The sequence below is a fragment of the Rhinolophus hipposideros genome (assembly GCF_964194185.1).
Source record: "Rhinolophus hipposideros genome assembly, chromosome: 1".
In the NCBI taxonomy this organism is placed as follows: domain Eukaryota; kingdom Metazoa; phylum Chordata; class Mammalia; order Chiroptera; family Rhinolophidae; genus Rhinolophus; species Rhinolophus hipposideros.
The window spans coordinates 86,743,496-86,769,047 of NC_138047.1; the positions used below are offsets into that span (position 1 = coordinate 86,743,496).

The 25,552-nt window shown below is 35.6% G+C and overlaps 1 pseudogene across 1 annotated transcript; it reads right to left on the bottom strand.

The window, feature by feature from the left end:
- Positions 1-3,702: 3,702 nt before the first annotated feature.
- LOC308498197 (large ribosomal subunit protein uL1-like) lies at positions 3,703-4,105 on the bottom strand (annotated as a pseudogene). The gene has a single exon. The product of its transcript is annotated as a large ribosomal subunit protein uL1-like (transcript).
- Positions 4,106-25,552: the final 21,447 nt, after the last annotated feature.

Genomic DNA, 25,552 nt, shown 5'->3' on the forward strand with positions numbered 1-25,552 from the left:
TTAGCCATTTCCCAAAGTAAATTACCAGCAATTTGCTTACTCCAGGCCATCCTCCATCAAGCTGTAAAAATTATTTTGTAAAAATACAGATCACTTGCCAAAATTTCTTTAGAATTTCATAATTTTCAGGAAAGATTTTAGATTTTAAACATTCCTTACCTTTTCACATACAAATTCCATATCCCCTTCACCAGTTCTGCATAATTTTCTTTTTCTATGATAAACTGTTTAATTAAATCACATGCAAGTTTTCCCTGATTGTAGAACAGTACCATCTTTAGTCTTGAATTGGTCACCAATTGTTTGCCTAGCACCTTCTCTAGGGTCTACAAAGAAGAAAACTCTTCCTTTTGGGAGCTCTCAATCTAGTATAGTAAAGATGCTAAATAGAAAGATAACTACACTAAGGAGTGATGTTACAATGAGAGATGTGCAAATACTATATTTAAGAGGAAAATTTAATTCAGACTGCTCTGTGCCATGGAAAGCTCCCAAAGATGCAAAAATACATATCTTTGAGTCTTAAAGATTTCAAAAAATTTAGATGAAAAACAAGGTAAAAATGGGACATTTGAAGACAGGGATCTTTTTCTTTCTTTTTTTTTCCTTTCTTTTTTTAGATGTTTTCTAATTAACTACCTATCTAGCATATATGTTGCTCTCAAACTTTTATCTTCAGCCTAAAGCTTTCCCTGAGTTGTGACTTGTTTTAGCTACATTCTCAATAACTTCGCAACTAATTTCCATCTAATATTCACTTTAATGTCTAATATTTAATATTAATCTCTAAAACCAATGGTTTATAGGTGCTCTATGTCTTTCTTATGCCATTCTTCTAGTTGCTTAGGCCAAAAACTTTGAAATTATTTTTATTTCCTTCTATATCCACGTCCAATCTACTTGCTATTTCCTTTACCTGGAAAGCATTTCCTCCATCTCACAGCTTCCTGCCTAACTTTTTCAGATTTTTGTTCAAATGTCTCTTTTTTTTTTTGAAGCTCACCCTAATTATTTTAAACTGCACACACTCTGCCAGCCACCTTTATTTTCCATTCCTGCTTTATTTAACTTTGCAGTATTATCAGTATCTGATACATACATAATTATATACTTAATTGTTTATAAACCTTCTTCTACTAAAATGCATACTCTATGAGATTATCAGTTTTTGTGTGCTAGGTTCACTGTGGTATATAACTAGTGCTTAGGGAGTTCCTGGCACACATTAGTTGCTTAATAAATATTTTATAATTGAGACAATAAATATGATTTCATTGTCAGATCATCTGTCTTTTAAAAGGCAGTACTATGGAGAATTTGAAAAGTTAAATGACTTGTTCAAAAGTATTTTCCTACTGTTCTAAAATACCTGAACCTAGCAGAGTCTTTCCTTTGTTAGATCTTTTAGACCTTGCACTGTTTACATTAACATAAATAAATGATTTTTATCATCCTCTATTATTGGTTTTTACATTCTTTAAACAGGCACTATGCTATACATTTTATATATAACGTCACATTTAATTCTTGCAACAAACCTATGAGGTAAGATGGATCATTGAACTCAATTGAGGTTTAGAAGGCTTAATTAGCCTTCTAAGTGTGGCTAAATTAGCAAAGTGGAGGTTTGAATCCAGGCAGTCAAGAGTACATGTTTAAGTTACTCTCCCTTACATAGTTTGATGAATGTAAAAGAATAGTTGCAACAAATAGAACTTTACCCCTAAAATTAAAACATTTTGGATTCTTCCAAAGTCCCAATTCTGTAGAAAATATCTGGATAAAATATATATTAGATTTGTTCTGGGATCAGGGTAAATGAAGACCAGTTTAATATAAACATTTTTTCTATATTTTATATACGTATTTGTGTATATTCAATTAAAAATGTTTATAAAGTCACATTCCCTTTGCTTTTTTTGATAATATTGTATAAGGATTTGCTCTTTAATTATTAAAAGACACACAGTATCTTTCATTCAGTTTAACTCAGTAATTTTTACCAGTTCTTTGCTACCACATCTGTTATGAATTAAAAATGCCTCTAGTCATGTTTGAACTCTAGTTTTTAGTTAAAAAGGTTTTAATGGATTTTGTTTTAAAATTACTCTATAAAAATATCCGTCACATCTTTTACCCTTTGTCTTTGTGATTCACCTTCAAAAAACACTTTGATAATCTCTGATGGTAAAGGTCCATGTAGGTCTGTTTATTTCTAACTTTGTTTCAAAGACCTCAACCAGTAGTCTCCTTAGATTTAATTAAATACAAGTATAATTTCTAAATTTCCATCAAACTGGTCGAGCAATGTTGTATTCCTCTGGGGAAGTTCTGCTTCTTTCTGTTTTTTTTGTTTTGTTTTGTTTTTGTTTGACAGCTTGTGTCAAAAATTGATTCTGATTCCAAACAGATGGAATTTTCTCCTTTATCCAGTGTCCTTAATTACCTGAAGGCCTACAATAGACAACATGCAGCTCACTCTCCCTTCTGATGAGCCTTGTCTTAGACATTTCAAACAAAAAAAGTTCCCTCCTGAGAAAATTATGTTCAGTCACTATAACCTTTAAGTGAAAGGATTTGGCTTCAAATGTGCTGGGATTTTCTTTTTCTTCTTTGTGAATAGCAGATTATTCTCCTCTGTACTAAATTAATGTCTGAGGGAATTGAATGTCAGAAATTTGGCCCACACAATATCCCGTTTCCTTGTCGGTGCCTATCAGGACTTTTTGGCAGAAACAAAAAAAGGAATAGCAAGTCACTTTGAATAAAATGTGTTGTATTCATCAAAGGGAAACACCAACACATTAATTTTACTTCTAAACTGTTAAATTACAGCCATGACAAAATATGACTTAAAACAGTGCTTTATAACAGTGTCTTCAGTAGGACCAGTCCTTTACCAAAATGTTACACATGTCTTGCTTGTAATTAAACTGCAATACTTGCATAAGTTACTCCAAATTATTTTTCATTTATAAGTGATAACAAACTTTTTAGTTACTATTGAGTTTTTCTATAGGAAAAAAAAACGCAACAAACTGAAATATGTGCAGGAAGACGGTCAAACATTTTTGAAGCTAGACTAAGACAGTTTTGAATCTCCCAAATTTTCTGATTTTTTTCAGCATTGTGTTTGTATACAATACACACTATGATGAGTGGGCAAGTTCATCATTTCCTTGTGGGCTAGCTCCATTTTTCAAAGTACTGGGTGGGGAGTGAAGGGAGAGGTTGTGCTTTTCAGTAGCTCTCACTCTTAGTTCAGTTTAAGGTATTTTTTTCAGGATTCTAATTCTTTGAAACATGGGTTGTCTTTTCAAGGTAGTTCAGAAGGCTTGAACAAACCTTGAGGCAACCAGTACAGTCAGCTAGCAACAGAATGCCCTCAACTCATGGTTTAATATAAATTCTGAACATAGTTAATGAATCATTGCTCACTTGAGTGGAGATGGACAAACTGCCTGAACTGGCTCCTTTTTTCTCTTTCTTTCTTTCTTTCTTTCTTTCTTTCTTTCTTTCTTTCTTTCTTTCTTTCTTTCTTTCTTTCTTTCTTTCTTTCTTTCTTTCTTTCTTTCTTTCTTTCTTTCTTTCCTCCCTTGCTCCCTCCCTCCTTCCCTCCCTCCCTCCCTCTCTCTCCCTCCCTCCCTTTCTCCCCACTGTCCTTCCTTTTAATAGTAGCACTATGGTTTATTAAGCTGTGCCTTAGTACAGAGGCTGCGGCTTTCCCATGGTGGTCTTGATGTATATAGCCTGGATATCCTGCCAATTCTTTTTGAGCAATGACACCAGGACATTGACAGCTAAGTCAGCTAAGTGGATGTTTTACACAAGCTCATTGTCTTGTCATCTTCACGTGGCCAACAGCCACTGCCAGACAAAGCACCTTCTTCATCTGGAACTTGATGGTAGATTTCACTTCATCGACTTTGGCCACTATGTTCTCATTGTAAGTCAGCAAAGAAGGGCATTATTCAGACCTGGGTCCAGAATTTGTGGGATCTGCTTGATCAGAGATGCTGAAGCCAAAAATGCATCATAACTGCTTGGCCAGCTTTTCGACCAGTTTCTTATTATTGTTCAGTTTCTTCAGAATCTCAATTTCCATGTGGAGGATAGCCTGTGTGTGACAGCCTGGGCCTAATCACAATGCTGTTGGTCCCCAGAACACATATGGAAAAATTGGGGCGGGGAGTGGATTTAAGCCTGATGGCGCCTGAGAAGCGTTGGTCCTTCTGAGGCTCATTGTTCTTCAAGCTGATCTGCAGCCCCACCATCTCCAAAAACTTCCTGCACAGGTGCTTGCTTCTGTGCAGGGCTTCCTGCACTGCCTGGTGGAGGGTGTCGTGTTAAACTTTGCTGTTCATCTTGTCTCACACCACAAAAAACAGAAAAGAGCACAAAGGGAGTTTTTTAACTTTAGTGTATCCTCTACCAAAACCATTACTAGAACCACGCAATGCAGTCTAAAATCTTAAAAGCAGTAAATGATAACCAGAAGAAGACAATTTCATATTTCAAGCCTGAAAGGTTCCATCATTTTATACCAAGAATAGCATCTGGAGACACAGTAGAGAATCTAGTGATTTAAATAACATCTTTATTTGCAGAATATCGGTTTTCTTGACATAGTTCCTGTAAATTTAATGCTTGGAAATACTGGATAATGCTGAATGAAACCTGGCAAGATGCCGTTAGAAGATAAACACACACATGAACCCTAAATTCTATTCTTCATCACTAAATACCTTTTCATTTACATCTTTATTTAGCATATTCATTTATCTTTCCATTCCTTCCCAAGTCTAAAAAGAAGAGACCATACTCTTTTTTTCTAAAATAAAGGTTTCCTTCTCCATACTTCCCCTCCTGTCTCTGGACTGTCTTGGATTGTATTCCATTGGTTAACCTCTTTTATTTCTTTATATATTTAGTCTCACCCTGTTTGTGGGACCTTTCCCTTTGACAAACAAAAAACATTTCTAGGTGTGAATAGATTTAAGAAATCTGCCCTTGATTTTTTTCAAGCTATCATTCTGTATTCTTTCTGCATTTGATAAAGGTAGTTCCAGTAAGAGCAAGTTTTACAAAAAAACCTTCTTTCTACTACTCTCTATAGCTTTAAATTTACCACTTAAGTTTTAATTCCCTTACTTCATTAAACATGACTCTCCTTAAGAAACAGTCTTGGAGTCTCCTTCATGTCCCCAATTCTCAGAAATTATATACTATTCTGCATTCTTTCCTGTTCTCTTTGCTGAGAGGTGGAGAAAGAGGAAGTTGTGGGTTCTGATAAGAGTGAGAATCAGTTCATCTCAGCCTCAAGTAGGACATGATATCTTGTATTATCTTAGGTAATTCTGACAGTATTCGCCACGTGTGTATGATTGATTTTATGGGTATACCACTCATTTGATTCTTATCCTACGCTACTTTAAATAATTTCTTGGGTGTTTCTTCTAACTTACTATCTTTTATTGAGGAAGGTTCATACTTTTCATCGCTTTCTTTTTGCAGTGTGTATCACAGGCTCATAAACCTTATAAGGTATTCGATATCTCTGACGGCTATTGATGATTATAATAGCTGACGACAACATCCTTATATGTAGAAAGTTATATACAGCACAGTATGAGGTGGGAGAAAGGCTCCAGTGGGAATGTGGGGTTTGGTAATCATTTTAATACTTGCTTAAACATCCCCTTTTGTATCTTTTTAGCTTTGTTCCTGAGAGAGACAAACAGGCAAATATATTTTAGCTCATTCCTTTCATTTTTTCATTTCCCTCTAAATAATTGATCCATTTGTAGACCAGCAATACAATACCTTTATCAAAGTCTTGCAAAATCAAATCAGAAACAAAGTAGGGAAGGATGAAGACTGAGAAAGTATTACTTTTTCTTGAACTTCCCGGTTACTTCCAGGCAGTCAACAAGTGCTTACTCTTCCTATTAGTTGTTTTCAGCTCTGCTTAGTCAAAGTTAATGTGATTTGAACATAAATGGTTCTCATTAAAGGAAGAATCAAGTTATAACAAAAAAAAATAATAATAATAATCAAGGTTGTATTTTAAATGATAGATTTGGGTACCCTTGTTTCCATACATTATGACATGTTCTTAAACCCTTGGGAAGATACATCTGACAGTCTGGTTTCTATTAGAACGCAGGCAAAACAAAATTCTAGGATAGAAATTCTATGACTTGACTTGATTTTGTTTTTTAAATCACAATAAGTGTACAAGAAAACAGATATGTTCATGTGAAAACTAATATAAATTAATTACCAATTGCAATAATAATATTGTATAGATTTAATAAAGAGGTAATACTTGATTATTTCTTGTTTAAAAAAATTTGTTTCAGGCGGCTGGTTAGCTCAGTTGGTTAGAGCTCAGGGCTCTTAACAACAAAGTTGCTGGATGGATCCTCACATGGTCCACTGTGAGCTTCGACCTCCACAACTAGATTGAAACTACTACTTTACTTGGAGCTAACGGGTCCTGGAAAAACACGCTAAAATAAAAAATAAAAAAAATAAGAAAAGTTAAAAAAAATAAGACGTTTCACATCAAGATATTTTACAGTCAGATCCTGTTTGAAATTAATTATATATTCTAATCAGGAAAAAATGCAAAACAAATATATATTAACTTAATTTGTTAAATATTGAACATAAATGCTGTAAGAAGTATTAAAGTAGTAGATACATTCAAAAAATACAGTCCATTCAGCATAAAGTCTAAATCTATGCATGTGTGGCAGAATAGCTAGTGGGTAAATCTGACCTGTTACTAGAAATAGCTGGTTTGAAAGCTAATACCAGAGCTTGGTAAAGCTCTTTCCTCAAAGCATAATGCAGATTTATCATGCTTTTCCATTGGGGTAGATGAAGTGCTGACATAACAATTCTTTTCGAAAATCAGTAAGTTCAAATCCGAAAGGACAAACTACTTCAGAAACATTTTGCTTCTTTAAAGGCAATTTTCAGAGCTCTTCTTACCCTCTAACTTTGTTCAAACTATTTCCTCCTTTAAGAGAGCACTATAAATGAATCTATCCTGTGACCTTCAATTCTCAGCCCCTCCAGCATTTATGGCTTGTTATTAAAAGAGAAAAATACCTTCTTTCTTACTGAAAATTGTATACATATATACTATATCTACCTTATTATAATTTCTAATTAACTGTCTCAAGTTGCTTTGCATGTGACCTCTGCGGAAAACATAAAAAAAAAAATCCACTTGTCTTTGTGACATTGCCCCAGGCTAGGCCAGCATTCCATTACCTTACACTAAAGTAACTGCCTTTTATCTCTACCTTGTCTTCAGCAGTTCAATCACTAGCTGGAATTTTATAAACCCAGTGTTACTTATTCTCATCAAAATCTTGTCCAGTGGAGTTATTTTTGTGCTAATAAATCACGAGGCTATAGTCTTGTTTAGAAACATTTGCTAATGTAGCTATCGTTTCTTATTCTTTGACTAGGCATTCAAAAGCCTCCATTTTTCCTGCATGTTTCTCCTGAAAGGCAGTATTGCCAAGATTTGGAGAGCTCAAGATCTGAATCCTGGCTGTCAGTACCAGGGCACAACTCTTGGCGCTTACCCAGTATCTGAGAATTTGGGCAAAGTATTCTACAGTCATGGGCCTCACTTTCTTTATTTCCAAAATAAGGATGATGATTTCATTTTCCTTGAAGAGCTGTTACAATAATTACATGAATTAATATAGGTAAAACATTTAAATGATGCATAGAACATAGAAAATGCTATTTATGTGTATAATTCTCTTTTTATACACTGTATCAATTCAGATCATAGTGGTCTATTGGCTCTAATTTTATTCTATGTTCTCCCAAATTTGGCTATTTATATATTTCTGATTCTTCAAACTTTGATACTCTCTTTACATCTATACAATGTTTTGCAATGTTCTGTACCACATACAATCAGGTATGGTTTTAATGTAAATACTCCAAATAAGGAAAACCAGATAGGCATGCAAGACATACTGGGAAAAGTACACCTGTTAATCATCCAACGGTGGCTGGCAATGGTAGATGACAGAGAATAGTAATTGTTTATAATGATTGCCCCTGGACTTTATTTACGTTTTTGAGAAAATCTTTAAAAATGTTGTGTTAATTGCAATAGCATGTTAAATTATTGAGAAATATATAAATGCTTAAAATGTATAAGAAAGAAAAAGAAAAACAAAAACTTTTGAGAAACTGTAGAAGAGACATTCAGAAGGAAAGGAAGATCAAGAATATAACATCAAAAAACTGAAAAAATGACAAGGAACAAAGAAGAGAGAAATTATAGCACATGAGTCATGCCTCGTGATGTAAAATATAATGCGTAGTAAGATATATTCAGCTTGGAAAACTGTAACTTCAGAAATATTCATTATACTTTTGAGTACTGTAAAGGAAGTCATTAAGAGTAAAAGGGAAAGATCTAATTCAATTTGACTTCATTGGTAAATAGTAGTGTTTGTTATTCTAGGAAATTACCTTGTTTATATAAATGCATTTGAAACAGGTTAGTTAGCATCTTGTTAGATAGACAGGGAGGTCCCTGGTGGAATAAACAAAAGACAGCTATATCCGAAAACTCCAGATTGTGAAGTAAGTCATTCACTCTAGGATAAAATGTGACAGCACCTTGAGGCTAATAAATTATCTCATAAATCCCTTTTGGCTGGACAAAGCGAGCAGATCTGATAGATAGGAATGGGTCATTTTGCTAATTCCTTTAGGATGGACAAACAGAAGAAACCTGATAGACGGATTTCACTAAAAGGCACCAGCTCCCTTTCCCCAAACAGGCAAGGGAAGATATAAAAGTAAGAGCTTTTGCCTCAGTCACTGGGCACCCCCTTTCGGGAACCCCCTCCCACTCGGGAACTGCATTTCTTTGCTTTTTAATAAACTATCCTCTTTTAGAACTTCTCGCCTCTCCTTGGTTCATGTTTCCATTCTTCTGTTTCACGAGACATGATCCTGGCCCTCACTCACTCATTCACTCACACAGAAGAAAAATCTTCTACATCATTTGGGAACACACACAGAGAAATTATCCTACACCACATTGTACTTATCATTTAAAAATATGTCCACTCTGTTTAGGCTGTGTGTTCCCTGAATAGTGCATCTAGAAATTTGTTGTTAATATCGAGGACTTAATAAAGATTTTTTCAATTAAATTTAATTTTAACCTTTTGTTTATAATATCTAAATTACCACTAAAAGGGCTACAAAGTAAACTCAAATGAGGTTGGGAGCACATTCCTTAAAGAGATCTCTACTCAAAAAAGATACCTATGAAACTGAACAGCTACACTGCTCAGAAACAAAATGATGGGATAAAATCTTGATGGATGTAAGGGTCTGAATGAGTGACAGCGTCCTTTACAAATTATGTTATATATAACTTCTAATACCATCATTTAAAGAATGAATTGACATTATTTTCAAGATTTCCATTAATTTTACTCACCTTATATTTTGGGAGGTATTATCTGATTCTTGAATTGTTATGCTGAGGTTTTCATTCATCTCTGTAAATTAATGCTATAACAAATGTTAGAAAATTGATATTTGAAGGAAAAGTGAATCCCTTTCAAAGGGGAACTCTTTGTACTTAAAACCAGCACCTGTTTAAAAAAAAAAAAAAAAAGAGGAAGTTTCCCTAACATTTAGCTGACTACACAACTTTCTATGTACTAAAATATCAGGGCACTTCTGGGGTTTATATTAATGTAAACCTAAATAGCCAAATAATGTCGTTTTTTGAAAATATGATTAAAGTTTTCCAGCAATTAGACAAAAATCTGATTTTCTTAAGAGTTTTCATAATAGCCTAAATATTAATAAACTTAATGAATTCTAACAGGGCAATATTTTTCAATTTTTTTGAAGCAGGAAGATACCAAAATCTCTCTGGTTTAAGATCCCATCTTTTTCCTTCATGCTTATTTTTTTCCTTTGGAGCCTTCTGGGTAATGTTTTCTTTTTTTATTGTTAAAATATAGTTGGTATAAAATATTATATTAGTTTCAGGTGTACAACATAGTAATTTGACATTTATATACCTTATGTGCTCACCACACTGACTAGTAACCATCTGTCACCATGCAAAGTTATCACAATATTATTGACTATATTCTGCTTCAGCTTTTCAACCCATCCCTCCACACCCCTCAGCTCTGGCAACCATCAGTTTGTTCATTGTTTCTAAGAGTCTGTTTCTGTTTTGTTTTGTTTGTCCATCTGTTTTTATTTTTTAAAAATTCCACGTATTAGTGGAATCGTGCAATATTTACCTTTCTCTGACTTATTTCACTTAGCATACCACCCTCTAGGTCCATCCATTTTATCACAATTAGCAGGATTTAATTCTTTTTTTATTGCTGAGTAATAACACATTTTATATATATATATATATGTATGTATATATGTGCATATATGTGTATATACATACACACACACACACACACACACACATATATATACATACCACATCTTCTTTGTCCATTCATCGATGAACACCTAGATTGCTTCCTTATCTTGGCTATTATAAATAATGCTGCAGTGAAAATAAGAGTGCAGATATCTTTTTGAATTAGTGTTTGTTTTCTTTGGACAAATACCCAGAAATGGAATTTGCTGGATGGTATGGCAGATCCATTTTTAGATTTTTGAGGAATCTCCCTACTGTTTTCCATAGTGGCTATACCAATTTGCAGTCCTACCAAGAATGCACGAGGGTTCCCTTTTCTGCACATCCTCACCAACACACGTTATTTTAACTGGTGTGAGGTGGTATCTTGTGGTTTTGATTTGTATTTCCCAGATGATTAGTGATGTTATGCATGTTTTCATATGTCTATTGGCATTCTGTATGCCTTCTTTGAAGAAATGTCTCTTCATGTTCCCTGCTCATTTTTTGATCGGATTTTTTTTTGTTCCTGAGTTGTATGAGTTCTTTATATATTTTGGATATCTACCCCTTATCAAATATATAATTTGCAAGTATATTCTCTCATTTAAATAGGTTATCTTTTTGTTTTGTTGATTGTTTCCTTTCCTTTGCAGAAGCTTTTTGCCATTTTTAATGTAATGTTTAATTAGACTAGACACTTTACATTCTTCTTTGATAACAACTTTTGTGTATGAACTCAGAATTCCTCTCCGATGTCCATAGTACTGCAGATTGTGTGACTGTTAGAACTGGTTCTCTTTGTGAATCTTACCTTAATTGAACACATTTTTTTCCCTCCAAATGCAGTGTTTTGAAGCCTGAGGAGTGATGCATTTCACATACTTTATGTAAATGTCATATATGTATGTGTGTATATCTATATTTATTTAACTATTTGACAGCAATGCAAATTTGGGTTTAACATGCAATATCTATGTTTTTGGCAAATGCCCAGGTTCTTTTTAATTGTGTTTAAATAAAATTTCCTATGCATAAACACTATTAACTGATATTACTTTCTTTTGATTATTTGAATAAATATTCCTGATATTTGAATCACAACTTTGTTGTCTAGTTGCCAGTGTCTAAGGAAGCCAAATTCTCCAAGAAAGCGGATTTTTTTTTCACCTTTAGTCTAACTTTTCCATTTTTTAAGGCAGTTTTCTATTGTTAAACCCCAATGGATATCTGATAAAACTATTATTTTTGATGAATGTTCCAGTGGGGCAAAAACCTTGTCATTCTGTTAAATAGTCTACACACATTTTCTTTTCCATCATTTCTTCTTTGAAATTCAAAACATATTTCAGATTTTACGATGTTTCCAAACTGTCCTCAGGGATCACTGTTCTTATTGTCAATCCGTTTTGAAAAGGGAAAAGAAAATTCAATGGAAAAGCTTTGCTAGCCGAGTGGTTTTATTTTGTCTCCTATGTAGCAGAACATTAAATCTATCATTTCAAAGACTATTCTGAGAATCTTATAATTTCGGGACTTAGATTTAAGAGACATCATTTATCATCATTCTGTTTGCAATTGCTGTAGTATTTCAATCAAATTTAAAAGTACTTTTCTAATTTCATTTTTGAAGGTTATGTTGACCTTCCCTTAATGTTGAATGAAAAATTAAGTTCCTCTTGCACTTGGTAAATCTAGTCTACATACAAAAAAGTGTTTTTCTTTTTTTTTAACTTATATTTATTTAAGTGTGTTTTTCCAGGACCCATCAACTCACAGTCAAGTAGTTGTTTCAATCTAGTTGTGGAGGGTGCAGCTCACAATTGGGGATCAAACTACAACCTTGTTGTTAATATGTTCCCTCCAAAATAAGACCTAGCCAGACAATCAGCTCTAATGCATCTTTTGGAACAAAAATTACTATAAGACCCAGTATTATGTTATGTTATGTTATGTTATGTTATGTTATGTTATGTTATGTTATGTTATGTTATGTTATAGTAAAATAAGACTGGGTGTGATATTAATTTTTGGTCCAAAAGACGTATTAGAGCTGATTGTCCAGCTAGGACTTATTTTTGGGGAAACATTGTAAGAGCACGCGGCTCTAACCAACTGAGCTAACCAGCTGCCCCCTGGGTTTTTTAAATTTATATATATATATATATATATATATATATATATATATATATATATATATATTAATATTCATGTGTTGTTTATAAAATATATTTGTTATTCCTTGCAGCATGATGCACAACCATGAAGAGAACAATCACTTCCTATGGCCCTTTTTTCTGTAGTATATCTTTGATAACTCTTAAGACATTTTAGAGGATAACAGAGCTAGATTTTATTAGACTTGCGTTAATTGTTATAACTAAGTAGATGTTTATTTACATGTAAGGAGTGTGTGTCATATGGCTTTGTACAAGCTAACTTCTAATGGAGAGATTCATAAATGTAGATATTTGTTTCCACATGTAGTTAACATTTCATTTTCATTTCTGCATTATGTTGTAGACTCAGATATCCTTGCGATTACTAGAGAGCTAGTTCTCTTTAAAGCAGAAAAAAAGGGTATATGTAGTTCTAGTGTATATTTACTTTATGTATATTTATGCATTTTACCTGTATTTAATAACAATGTCCTTATTTGAATAAGATTTACCACATGATTATAAAAAAAAAACTCACTAACAAATGGTTACCAAAACCATATGCTTATTTACTTGTATTTATTTTTTTATCAAATTCTTCCTTTCATGTTCACTCCAATTTCAGCATCCTATTCATACTTTTCTTAGTTTTCACTAGATGACTATTTCCCTTTTCTGCCTCTCCATGTATCCTATAAGTTTATCTATTTAAGAACACTTAAAATGAACTCTGATATGGTGATTACACTGTTCAGAGAACATGAATAACATTCATCACTATCTGCCATTTAAGGAATTTCATATTCTGGCACCATCCAAGTTTAGAAAATTATAATTTATTTGTGTTCTAAATGTTCTCTATACCAGACTTACTCAAAGTGATGGTATCAAAGTGTTTATTACTGATACTGGAAGAGATAAACAGCTTTTACCAGAATGTAAATCAAAATACTTTTTAAAGGACACTTTAGTTAAGCTTCCTTTACATTTAATAGCAAGACTTTCTTGATAAAGGAAGCAGTGCATTGATTTACATGCTGGAGCAAAGTCCTTATATCTTCACAAGGGTTACAAACCATTTTTAGACCAATACTACTCAATGGATGACACTTTTAAGTTCCTCTGATGGTACTTTATAGAGAGCACATGGCTACTCGTGGGTTTTCTAATCTCCTGAGGAAAGTTCTGCCGGTGTAATTTAGCTTATGCTACTTCCTTGTACAAAAAGGATTTACTCTTTTGGTCAAATTTTATAACTGATCTAAAATGCCATTAATAATTATCTTATGCCCTAATTAGGTAATTTGTCCGTTCTACAATTTCTCTTTCTCTTCTAAAGTTTCTCAGGAACATTGCTAAATTCAGAAGATAAAAAAATAGTTACTATATTACTCTGGCTAAAACATACCATTTGTTTATATCACTGAGGTTGGAATGAGTGTTAGATTTATGGAAACTTAAAATTACTATTAGCCTGGAGAAAAAATAATTTTCATTACCTGGGTGTGCAAATATGTAGTTGTTATTCTTTAGTTGTTTATTCTTTAGGGTATGACTGGAATTGTAGTGTTTTGATGCCATCAGTGTACCACATCAGGATCTTTTGAATAAGGGATATGACTGTTTGTTATTTCCTGAAAAAACTTCTGTTGATCATTTATGATAATATCGGGAAAGTGCCAGGGTGAATGTTTGCGGATAGGGGTAAGTCCCAAGGAAAAATGTAGCATACTGTTTTAAGAAATATTGTATGAACCACAATCTTTTTTCATAGAAGACTATATCGGGGGGGGGGTGCCAAAAAAATTTATACACATGACATGTATTCATCTTTTGTTATTGTGACATATTGAGTATTACAATGTTACTACAGTTTTTTCCTTTCTTACAATGTGTGTATGTTTTTTGGGCACGCTCTGCATCATGTGATAGAGCATGGGCATAAATGATGTTGATCTGAAAATTGATTAAAATTATATCCCTGAATATAAATGCATTTTAGGAAAGCTATAACTTTAGTTCACATACACTTTCCTTTGAATGTATACACAATTAGATAAACACTAACTGCATGCCAGAAACTGAAAGTGATTTACATAATTTAACTATGTTAATCAGCGCCTTTAGTATAACCCTGCACGTTTTCTAGCTAGACATCATGTGAAAAGATGCAAGGATCGATGAGTGTGAGGCTCTCAGAATGATGTCTGGCCCACATCAATTGCTGCATTTTTGCCATTATTTCCAATTTAGAGGTGAGGAATCTGAAAATATGAGGTTAATTAACTCCTTCAACCAGAGTTAGCACACGGAAAACCTGAGATTAGAGGCCCAAGAGTCTATTTTTTTTTTTTTTAATTTTTTAAAAGATTTTATTGGAGAGGGTGAACAGGACTTTATTAGGGAACAATGTTTACTTCCTGGACTTTTTCCAAGTCAAGTTATGGTCCTTTCAATCTTAGTTGTTCAGTCTTAGTTGTGGAGGGCGCAGCTCAGCTCCAGGTCCAGTTGCCGTTGTTAGTTGCAGGGGGCACAGCCTACCATTCTTTGTGGGAGTCAAGGAGTTGAACCAGCAACCTTGTGGTTGAGAGCCTGTGCTCCAACCGACTGAGACATCCGGGAGTTCACTGGCAGCTCAGCTCAAGGTGCCGTGTTCAATCTTAGTTGCAGTGGGCGGAGCCCACCATCCTTTGCAAGACTCAAGGAGTCGAATTGGCATCCTTGTGGTTGAGAGTTCATTGGCCCATGAGGGAATCGAACCTGCAGTCTTTGGCGTTAGGAGCACAGAGCTCCAACTGCCTGAGCCACTGGGCTGGCTCGAGAATTTGTAATTTTTTTTTTTAATTAATTTTATTGGGGTGACAATTGTTAGTAAATTTACATAGATTTCAGGTGTACAATTCTGTATTACATCGTCTATAAATCCCATTGTGTGTTCACCACCCAGAGTCAGTTCTCCTTCCATCACCATATATTTGATCCCCTTTACCCTCATCACCCACCCCCCACCCCCTTACCCTCTGGTAACCACTAAATTATTGTCTGTGTCTATGAGTTTTTCTTTCTCATTTGTTTGTCTTGTTCTTTTTGGTTTATATACCACATATCAGTGAAATCATAGGGTTCTCTGCTTTTTCTGTCTGACTAATTTCACTTAGCATTATTCTCTCAAGATCCATCCATGTTGTCACAAATGCTCCTATATCATCTTTCCTTAACGCCGAATAGTATTCCATTGTGTATATGTACCACAACTTCTTTATCCATTCATCTATTGAAGGACATTTTGGTTGTTTCCATGTCTTGGCCACCGTAAACAAAGCTGCAATGAACATTGGCGTACACGTGTCTCTATAGAGAAATGCTTTTATATTTTGGGGGTAGATACCCAGGAGAGCGATTGCTGGGTCATATGGTAATTCTATTCGTAATTTCTTGAGGAACCTCCACACTGCCTTCCATAGTGGCTGCACCAGTCTGCATTCCCACCAACAGTGTATGAGAGTTCCTTTTTCTCCACAGCCTCTCCAACACTTGTTACTATTTGTTTTGTTGATGAAAGCCATTCTGACTGGGGTGAGGTGATATCTCATTGTGGTTTTCATTTGCATTTCTCTGATGATTAGCGATGTTGAGCATTTTTTCATATGTCTATTTGCCATTTGTATATCCTCTTTGGAGAAATGTCTCTTCAGGTCCTCTGTCCATTTTTCAATTGGGTTGTTTGTTTTTTTGTTGTTGAGTTTCATGAGTTCCTTGTATATTTTGGATATTAGCCCCTTATCAGAGGAACTGTTTGCGAAAATCTTCTCCCATTCAGTTGGTTGCCTCATTATTTTGTCAATAGTTTCTTTTGCTGTGCAGAAGCTTTTCAGTTTCATATAATCCCATTTGTTTATTTTAGTTTTTACTTCCATTGCCTTTGGAGTCAAATTCATAAAATGCTCTTTGAACCCAAGGTCCATAAGTTTAGTCCCTATGTTTTCTTCAATGCAGTTTATTGTGTCAGGGCTTATGCTTAAGTCTTTGATCCATTTTGAATTAATTTTGGTACATGGTGACAGATAGCAGTCCAGTTTCATTCTTTTGCACGTAGCTATCCAATTCTGCCAGCACCATTTATTGAAGAGGCTGTCTTTCCTCCATTGTATGTTTTTAGCTTCTTTGTCCAAAATTATCTGTCCATATTTATGTGGTTTTATTTCTGGGTTCTCAATTCTATTCCATTGGTCTATGTGTCTGTTTTTCCGCCAATACCAAGCTGTTTTGATTATTGTAGCCCTGTAGTACAAGGAAAAATCAGGGAGTGTGATACCTCCGGTATTGTTCTTTTTTTTTAATATTGCTTTGGCTATTCGGGGTCTTTTGTGGTTCCAAACAAATCTGATGATTTTTTGTTCTATTTCTTTAAAAAATGCCATTGGGATTTTGATGGGGATCGCATTAAATCTGTATATGGCTTTGGGTAATATGGCCATTTTAACTATGTTGATTCTTCCAATCCATGAGCATGGAATGTCTTTCCATTTCTTTGTGTCTTCTTCAATTTCTTTCAAAAATGTCTTATAGTTTTCAGCATATAAATCCTTCACATCCTTGGGTAAGTTTATTCCTAGGTATTTTATTCTTTTTGCTGCAATTGCAAAAGGAATTGTTTTTTCTATCTCTTTTTCTGAGATTTCATTGTTGGTATATAGGAAAGCAATGGACTTTTGTACGTTGATTTTGTAGCCAGCAACTTTACTGTATTCATTGATTGTTTCTAATAGCTTTTTGGTGGAGTCTTTAGGGTTTTCTATATATAGCATCATGTCATCTGCAAAGAGTGACAATTTAACTTCTTCATTCCCAATTTGGATGCCTTTTATTTCTTTCTCTTGCCTGATAGCTCTGGCGAGGACTTCCAACACTATGTTGAAAAGCAGAGGTGATAGGGGACAACCTTGTCGTGTTCCTGAACGTAGAGCAAAGGGCTTCAGCTTTTCACCATTAATTATGAGGTTAGCTGAGGGCTTGTCGTATATGGCCTTTATTATGTTGAGGTATTTTCCTTCTATACCAATTTTAGTAAGTGTTTTAATCATAAATGGATGTTGTATCTTATCAAATGCTTTTTCTGCATCAATTGATAGAATCATATGATTTTTGTCCTTTATTTTGTTTATGTGATGTATCACATTGATGGATTTGCGAATGTTGAACCATCCTTGTGCCCCGGGGATGAACCCCACTTGGTCGTGATGAATAATCTTTTTAATGCATTGTTGTATTCAATTTGCTAGAATTTTGTTTAGGATTTTAGCATCTGTATTCATCAGAGATATTGGTCTGTAGTTTTCTTTTTTTGTGTTGTCCTTACCAGGTTTTGGTATCAGGGTAATGTTGGCCTCATAAAATGAGTTAGGGAGTACTGACTCTTCTTCAATTTTTTGGAAGAGTTTGAGCAGGATTGGTATTAGATCCTCTTTGAAGGTTTGGTAGAATTCACTGGTGAAGCCATCTGGTCCAGGACTTTTGATTTTGGGAAGGTTTTTGATGACTGATTCAATTTCCTTACTGGTGATCGGCCTGTTAAGATTTTCCAGTTCTTCATGATTCAGCCTTGGAAGGCTATATGTTTCTAAGAACTTGTCCGTTTCTTCTAAGTTATTAAATTTGGTGGCATATAGTCCTTCATAGTATTCTTGGATAATCCTTTGTATTTCTGTGGTGTCCGTGATAACTTCCCCTTTTTCGTTTCTGATTTTGTTAATTAGTGTCTTCTCTTTTTATCTTAGTGAGTCTAGCCAAGGGTTTGTCGATTTTGTTAATCTTTTCAAAGAACCAGCTTTTTGTCACATTAATTTTTTCTATTGTCTTTTTGTTCTCTATTTCATTTAGTTCTGCTCTGATTTTTGTTATTTCCTTTCTTCTGCTGACCTTGGGTTTCGCTTGTTCTTCTTCTTCTAGTTTTTTAAGGTGTAACATGAGGTTATTTATTTGGGATTTTTTTTGTTTCTTGAGATAGGCCTGTAATGATGTAAATTTCCCTCTTAAAACTGCTTTCGCGGCATCCCAAAAATTTTGGTAGGATGTATTTTCATTGTCATTTGTTTCTATGTATCTTTTGAGCTCTCCTCTAATTTCTTCTTTGACCCAGTCGTTCTTTAAAAGTATGTTGTTTAATCTCCATGTATTTGTGTTTTTTCCTGCTTTCTTTTTGCAGTTGATATCCAATTTCAAAGCTTTGTGATCAGAGAATATGCTTGGTATGATTTCAATCTTCTTAAATTTGCTGTGGCTGATTTTGTGTCCCAATATATGGTCTATCCTTGAGAATGTTCCATGTACACTAGAAAAGAATGTATAGTCTGATGTTTTAGGATGAAGTGGTCTATATATGTCAATTATGTCCATTTCATCTAATGTGTCATTTAGGGCTGCAATTTCGTTATTTATCTTCTGTTTGGATGATCTATCCATAGCTGTCAATGATGTATTTAAGTCCCCTAGTATAATTGTGTTTTGGTCAATTTCTCCCTTTAGCTCTGTTAGTAGTTGCTTGGTATATTTCAGTGCTCCCTGATTGGGGGCATAAATATTGATGACTGTTATGTCTTCTTGTTGTATAGTCCCCTTTACCATTATGAAATGTCCATCTTTGTCTCTTGTTATCTTTTTCACCCTGAAGTCTGTTTCATCGGAAATCATTATGGCTACACCTGATTTTCTCTGGGTACCATTTGCTTGGAGTGTCAATTTCCACCCTTTCACTTTGAGTCTATGCTTGTCCTTGTAGCTGAGATGTGTCTCTTGTAGGCAGCATATGGTTGGGTTTAGTTTTTTGATCTAATCTACTACTCTGTGTCTCTTTATTGGTGAGTTCAGTCCATTTACATTTAGGGTGATTATTGATATGTGAGGATTTCCTGTCATTCTGTCTTTAGTTTTCTGGTAAGGCTGTGTCTCCATTGTTTCTTTGCCTTTTTGTTGTTGTCTGTTATTTCTGTGTGGTGGTATTCTATGATGTTTCCCTCTGTTTCTTCTTTTATTACAGTATATGTTTCAGATTTGGATGTTTTTTGAGTGGTTACCCTTGAGTTTGTGTAAAAGAAAGTTTGATATTTAGAGTATTCCAGTTTCTTCAGTACGCTTACTTTCTCTATTCCCATATTCCAGTTCAGGCCTTTACGCTCCCCCTTTTTATGTTTCGGTTGCCACAAGTTGTCCCTGTTGATGGTGGTCTAATAGCCTCCTTTAGTATTTCTTGTAGTGCAGGTCGTGTATTAGAAAATTCCCTCAGCTTCTGGATGTCTGGAAAGGTCTTTATTCCTCCTTCATATCTAAAGGAGATCTTTGCTGGATATATTATTCTTGGCTCATGATTTCTCTCTTTTAATAGTTTGAATATTTGGTTCCATTCCCTCCTAGCGTGTAGAGTTTCTGCTGAAAAATCTGATGATGATCTAATGGGCTTTCCTTTGTAAGTTACAGTCTTCTTTTCCCTGGCTGCCTTGAGGATTCTATCTTTGTCATTGATTTTAGACAGCTTCAATACAATGTGCCTTGGTGAAGGCCTGTTGGGATTGAGGTAATTAGGTGTTCTATTTGCTTCTTGGATTCGAGGATCCAGTTCTGTCCACAAGTTTGGGAAGTTCTCATCGACGATTTGTTTGAATATATTCTCTGTTCCCTTCCCTCTTTCTTCTCCTTCTGGTATGCCCATTATTCTTATATTGCTCTTTCTGATGGAGTCAGAAAGTTCTTGTAGAGTTCTTTCATTTCTTTTAAGTCTCAAGTCTCTTTCTTCTTCCCTCTGTGTAAATTCCAGGTTCCTATCTTCGATGTCACTGATTCTTTCCTCCATCTGGTCAACTCTACTACCTAAGCTGGATATTTTATTGTTAATTTCTTCTATTGAGTTCTTAATCTCCAGAAATTCTATTTGGTTCTTTTTCAAGATTTCAATCTCTCTTGTAAAATGCTCATGGTGTTCTTTGATTGTGTTTCTGAGTTCATTAAACTGCCTTTCTGTGTTTTCTTGCATCTCGTTCAGTTTTTTCAGAATTGCGATCTTGAATTCTCTGTCATTTAAATCACAAATGTCCATATCTCTAAATTCCTTTTCTGGAGACTTTTCACTTTCTTTCTGAGCTATCTTGTTGCCTTGGTTATTCATGGCAATCACTGATTTACTATTTCTCTTCCTAGACATCTACAGGAGTGTGTTCTGCAACAGGTAGGAAGGTATGCGAAGAGCTTTTGGAGTTCCAAAGCTCTTTCTGCACCAGATTCAGAGCCCGTTTGTTTCAGCAGTTCTTTTTACTCCTGCAGGGATCTGCCCAGATAGGTGGGGCCAGGGGCGGGGTGAGTTGTGAGAGGTGGCCCAGAGCAATGGCGGCAACCACCACCACAGCCAGTCCTGCTTCCACAGCTCCCTCCCCTTTGCCGGAACTAGTTGAGCTGCGAATCTGTGTCTGCGGTCCACAGTTCTCAGAGCAGCAAATATTCTGTCCTTTGATCCCACACTGCTACTTTATCGCTTCTAGCACCGGGCAGGTGGGGGCGGGGTGAGCTCTGGGACGGTAGGGAGGGGGCGGCTAGTCTCCGTGCCTAAGGCTTCCGTTCTCCGCTCGGCAGTGAGGGCTTAAACCACCGATTTCAGCCCTCTTCCCTCAGTCTTTGCTCCGAGGTCTGCCGTGAGCGAGCGTTGTGTTCAGCGGTTTTGTATGCTGCCCCCTCAGCCCTGTGGGCCGTAAGCGGAGCCCTAGAAGTCCGAGTCCTTCCCTCTCCCGCAGCTGCGGAAGATCCGGGAGCAGCGGGCTCCGAGCACTGAGCTAGGTCTGTGTCCTGCGCCCCCGCGGCTCCATCTCCGCACTTCTCCTTTCCCTCCTCCCCCGCTCGCGCGATTCACCCACCTGGAGGTGAATTCAGTAGTCGGCCTCTTCGTCTTGCCTGTCTGCTGTGCAAGGAGTCCTTTGTGGAGTTATTGTTGTCCGATTCGTTGTAAATTCCAGGGGAGCGTTACAGAGGCTCACCTCACGCCGCCATTTTTTTTTCGAGTCTAATTTTTAATTGTCATGCTCACTGCCTTTTAGACTATAGAGTCACACACACACTCAGTGCCTTCCTGTGCAGGAGATGGATCACTCAACAAACACGTGCAATGAAACATGTAGAGGACAGTGAGATTCAGCCGCTGCGATTCCAGTATATAGAACGTGCTGCTGCAACTCAGAGCAGCATCACTTCTACCACACTTTTGTCAGTATCAGAGAAAGCTTCCAGTTGGAAAGATTGCCTAAGGCAAGTTTTGAACCAGGAATAAATGTTAGAATAAAGCTTGGTGGTGAGAATAATGAAGGAGGTTATCTTAACAATAGTGATCCTATCACATCTTCCCATTTGCTTACCTCATTTCGATTGCTCTACCCTCAAACGTGCCAGGAAAGGTCTCCCTGCAATGCCTTTGCACCTGGTATTCTCTCCAACTAGAAGGCTCTTCCTCAAAATAACCACATGGGTTAATCCTTGATCCCCTTCAGATTTTTAAGTCTCATCTGTGAAGCTTTCTCTGACCAATCTCTTAAAAATCGCAACTCACAATTATACTTCGTATTTCTTCCCTCTTTTTCTTCTTAGTACGTATCGTTATGCTACCATGTTTCCCTGAAAATAAGACCTAACCAGAAAATAAGCCCTAGCATGATTTTTCAGGATAACATCCCCTGAACATAAGCCCTATGGTGTCTTTTGGAGCAAAAATTAATATAAGACCCAGTCTTATTTTCGGGGAAACACGGCATATAGTTCCCTTCTTTAGGTTTTTGTTAGCCTCCTCCACTAAAATGTAAAAGAATAAGTGCAGAAATTCTATTTTATTGCAGTACCATGTTTCGCTGAAAATAAGACCTAGCTGGACAATCAGCTTTAATGCGTCTTTTGGAGCAAAAATTAATATAAGACCGGGTCTTACATAAGACCTTATATTATATTATATAAGACCTTATATTATATTATATAAGATATAGATATATCTTATCTTATATATCTTATGTTATATAAGACCTGGTCTTATATGATATTAAACTATGACCAAATCTTATACTAATTTTTGTTCCAGAAGATGCATTAGAGCTGATTGTCTGGCTAGGTCTTATTTTCAGGGAAACCTGGTATTCCCGGTGCATGATGCTTCCATGTTGCTTGATAATAGAATGCTTCTCAGGGGGGCAGGGTCTGTGTGTGTGTGTGTGTGTGTGTGTGTGTGTGTGTGTGTATGTGTGTCAGGAGTGACTGCGGATGATTTTAGGAGGTAGGTAGAGACCACAGTAAGGTACTCTAACTAAAGTGTTTGAACTTCATTGTTTTGGTGATGGGAAGAAATGAAGGATTTCATTAATGGTGGTGACATCATTCAATTTTTAGATTAGAAATATGTCTCTGAAGCCATTTGGAGAATAAATTGGAGGGATGTAAAGAGAAGGGTTGGACACCACTTACGTAACTACTGCTGTAATCTAGGTCATTAAGTTGTAACAGTTAATGAAAACTTTTTAATTGAGGCACTAAATATGTATTTTTTATGATTTCGGTAGAAGCTGGCTTCTGGTATTACACAATAAAGGAGTACTCTAGAGGAGTGGATATAATTCCTGTCCCTTTATCCAGTATCCTATTCTGACTATTTTATCCATTTTAGGATTAAGTGACTTGGTTGAAAAATCTAAGTAATCATATTGCTTATGGATAATTAAATTGCAAGAATGTGTAATAGGTATCAAAATATTTAATTTTTGACTATTAAGAATGACTATCCTGTTGAAATTGTCAGATATATGGTAGTCGCAAGCTTGAATTTCCAACTGATACTCTCTTTCTCATCCAGTCTTCCTCGTCACATATTTTTCTTTTACTATACTTCATCCCATTTCTAGAACCTTAAGTTTTATCAAATAGAATAAAGAACATTTTTTTCACCTAAAGAAGCAAATGCTCTGCCGTAACTCATTTGTATTTGTGAACTTTCCAGAGTTGTTTGACTAAAATAATTCATATGTAAATGTAATTTCTGATACTAAAGCATCTTCTGATACTTTCTTAACACAGAACATTAATAATTCATAAGCTTTTTTCGTAGGTAAGAAGTTACATACTAAAATTTAGTGGGGGAAAGGAGTAGACAGTGTTATTTTAGAGAATAATATGTTGTATATTTGAGCTAGGACATTAAATTTTTTGTACTGTTTGTCAGTGTCATGTGGTCTTCAGTAAATTTCAACTTTTATGATGTATTGCTTGTACGCTGCATGTATGCATAACACATCATTTAAGAATTTCTTGAAGAATATTATGTTTAATTTTCTTCCATGCAATATGGATAATTAAGTGATCTACAACTGTAGCCTGGAGCCTTGACAAAGGATTAGGCCAGTGAACCTGTGGAATATGATGGAAAGCAATGAAACACATCTGCACATACATGGGAGCCTGTTATTTGACAGAATGGGATTTGCAAAATGAATAGACTACTTGATGAATGCTTATGATAGAATGGACAGTTGAGATAAAACAGTTTGTTTTCTCCCTTATTTTAAAAATAATTTTACTGCATGTGTATGTAACATCAATAGTATGTGGTATTTTACAACTTACATGGATAGACAGTATCTTACTCAGTGGTTATGAAACATTTTTCCAAGATCAATTCTTTGTTAATTGGGCTTCTAGGAATAGAATTGGCCTTCTGTTTAGGTGCATAGAAACAAGCTACAGCACAGTGTTAAAATGATAAACTCTGGCTGACTACAAAGCTTGGCCCACAGCCCTTTCCTAGTCCAGCCCATCGTGAGGGTAGTGGTGAGGGATAGACTCTTTCCCAACCATAAACAGAGATGTAGCATGTAATGCCCCATCAAACAGTTACAACCACAGATGTTACACACCAGCCCCTGGATTATACCAGCTGGGACTCATGCTCTGTTGGCAGAGCAGAGAGGGAGCCAAGGTTTTGCATATTTTATTATTAACCCTGATGACACCAGAGGCAGGGGCAGTGTTCCCTAATTATACACCTTCAAAGCCCCACAGTCAAAAGTTGGGGTCCCTTTTGAAGTTTTCCTTAGTGTGATGTCAGGCTCTGCCAAATTGCTGTGCAGTGTCTCAAAGGATAGTGGGTAGTCTGTTCACCTGCTTTTGATACTGCCTCTTTGACGTTTCCCCAGTCCAGCCTGTGCTAGCAGGCCTGGGCCCAGGATTGCTAGGTCATTTGCACCTGCTGACGTGACATGTACTATACATAGGTAATTAAAGGATTCATCATTCACCTTCTATGTGTCACATTGTAAAGATAATCGAAAGCACATTCTGGCAAAAATCATAATGGAGAATAATATGTGGTTTTTATGCAAGAAGATGAAGACAATTAGAGATTTAAACAAAGGAAAGTTAGGCATCTAGGTATATTTTTTAAAGTACAAATAAATGTGCAGGAAATACTTCAGCTAAAATGGAAATATACTTTACTCCAATTTGATATAAGGAAAATTTTACATATAAAACTTGGTAGAATTGCTTTATGATAAAGCATATATTTTGGGAAACTAATGTAGCCTTGTATCTATGCTATTAATCTTTAATCAGGCATCCTGATGTTTAACCTCCAAATGCATAAAGGAAAAAATGAGTAACAAAATAATGATGGGATCATAGAGATGAATGAGCCCTCTTTATGCTAGTGGTCAATAGCAAGCTGGAAAAGATATCATTTTGTACCAATACATTTAGTTTAGCACTGGAACCCAGTATAGTATATGCCCATTTACCAAGATCCCCAGTAGATGCCTGAAATGAGGATAGTATTGACCTAGGTGGACTATGTCTTTTCCTATACACCCATACGTACGTACGTACATACATACGTACATACATATGTACATATGTGTATACACTTTTTGGCTTCTCTTTGGCATAT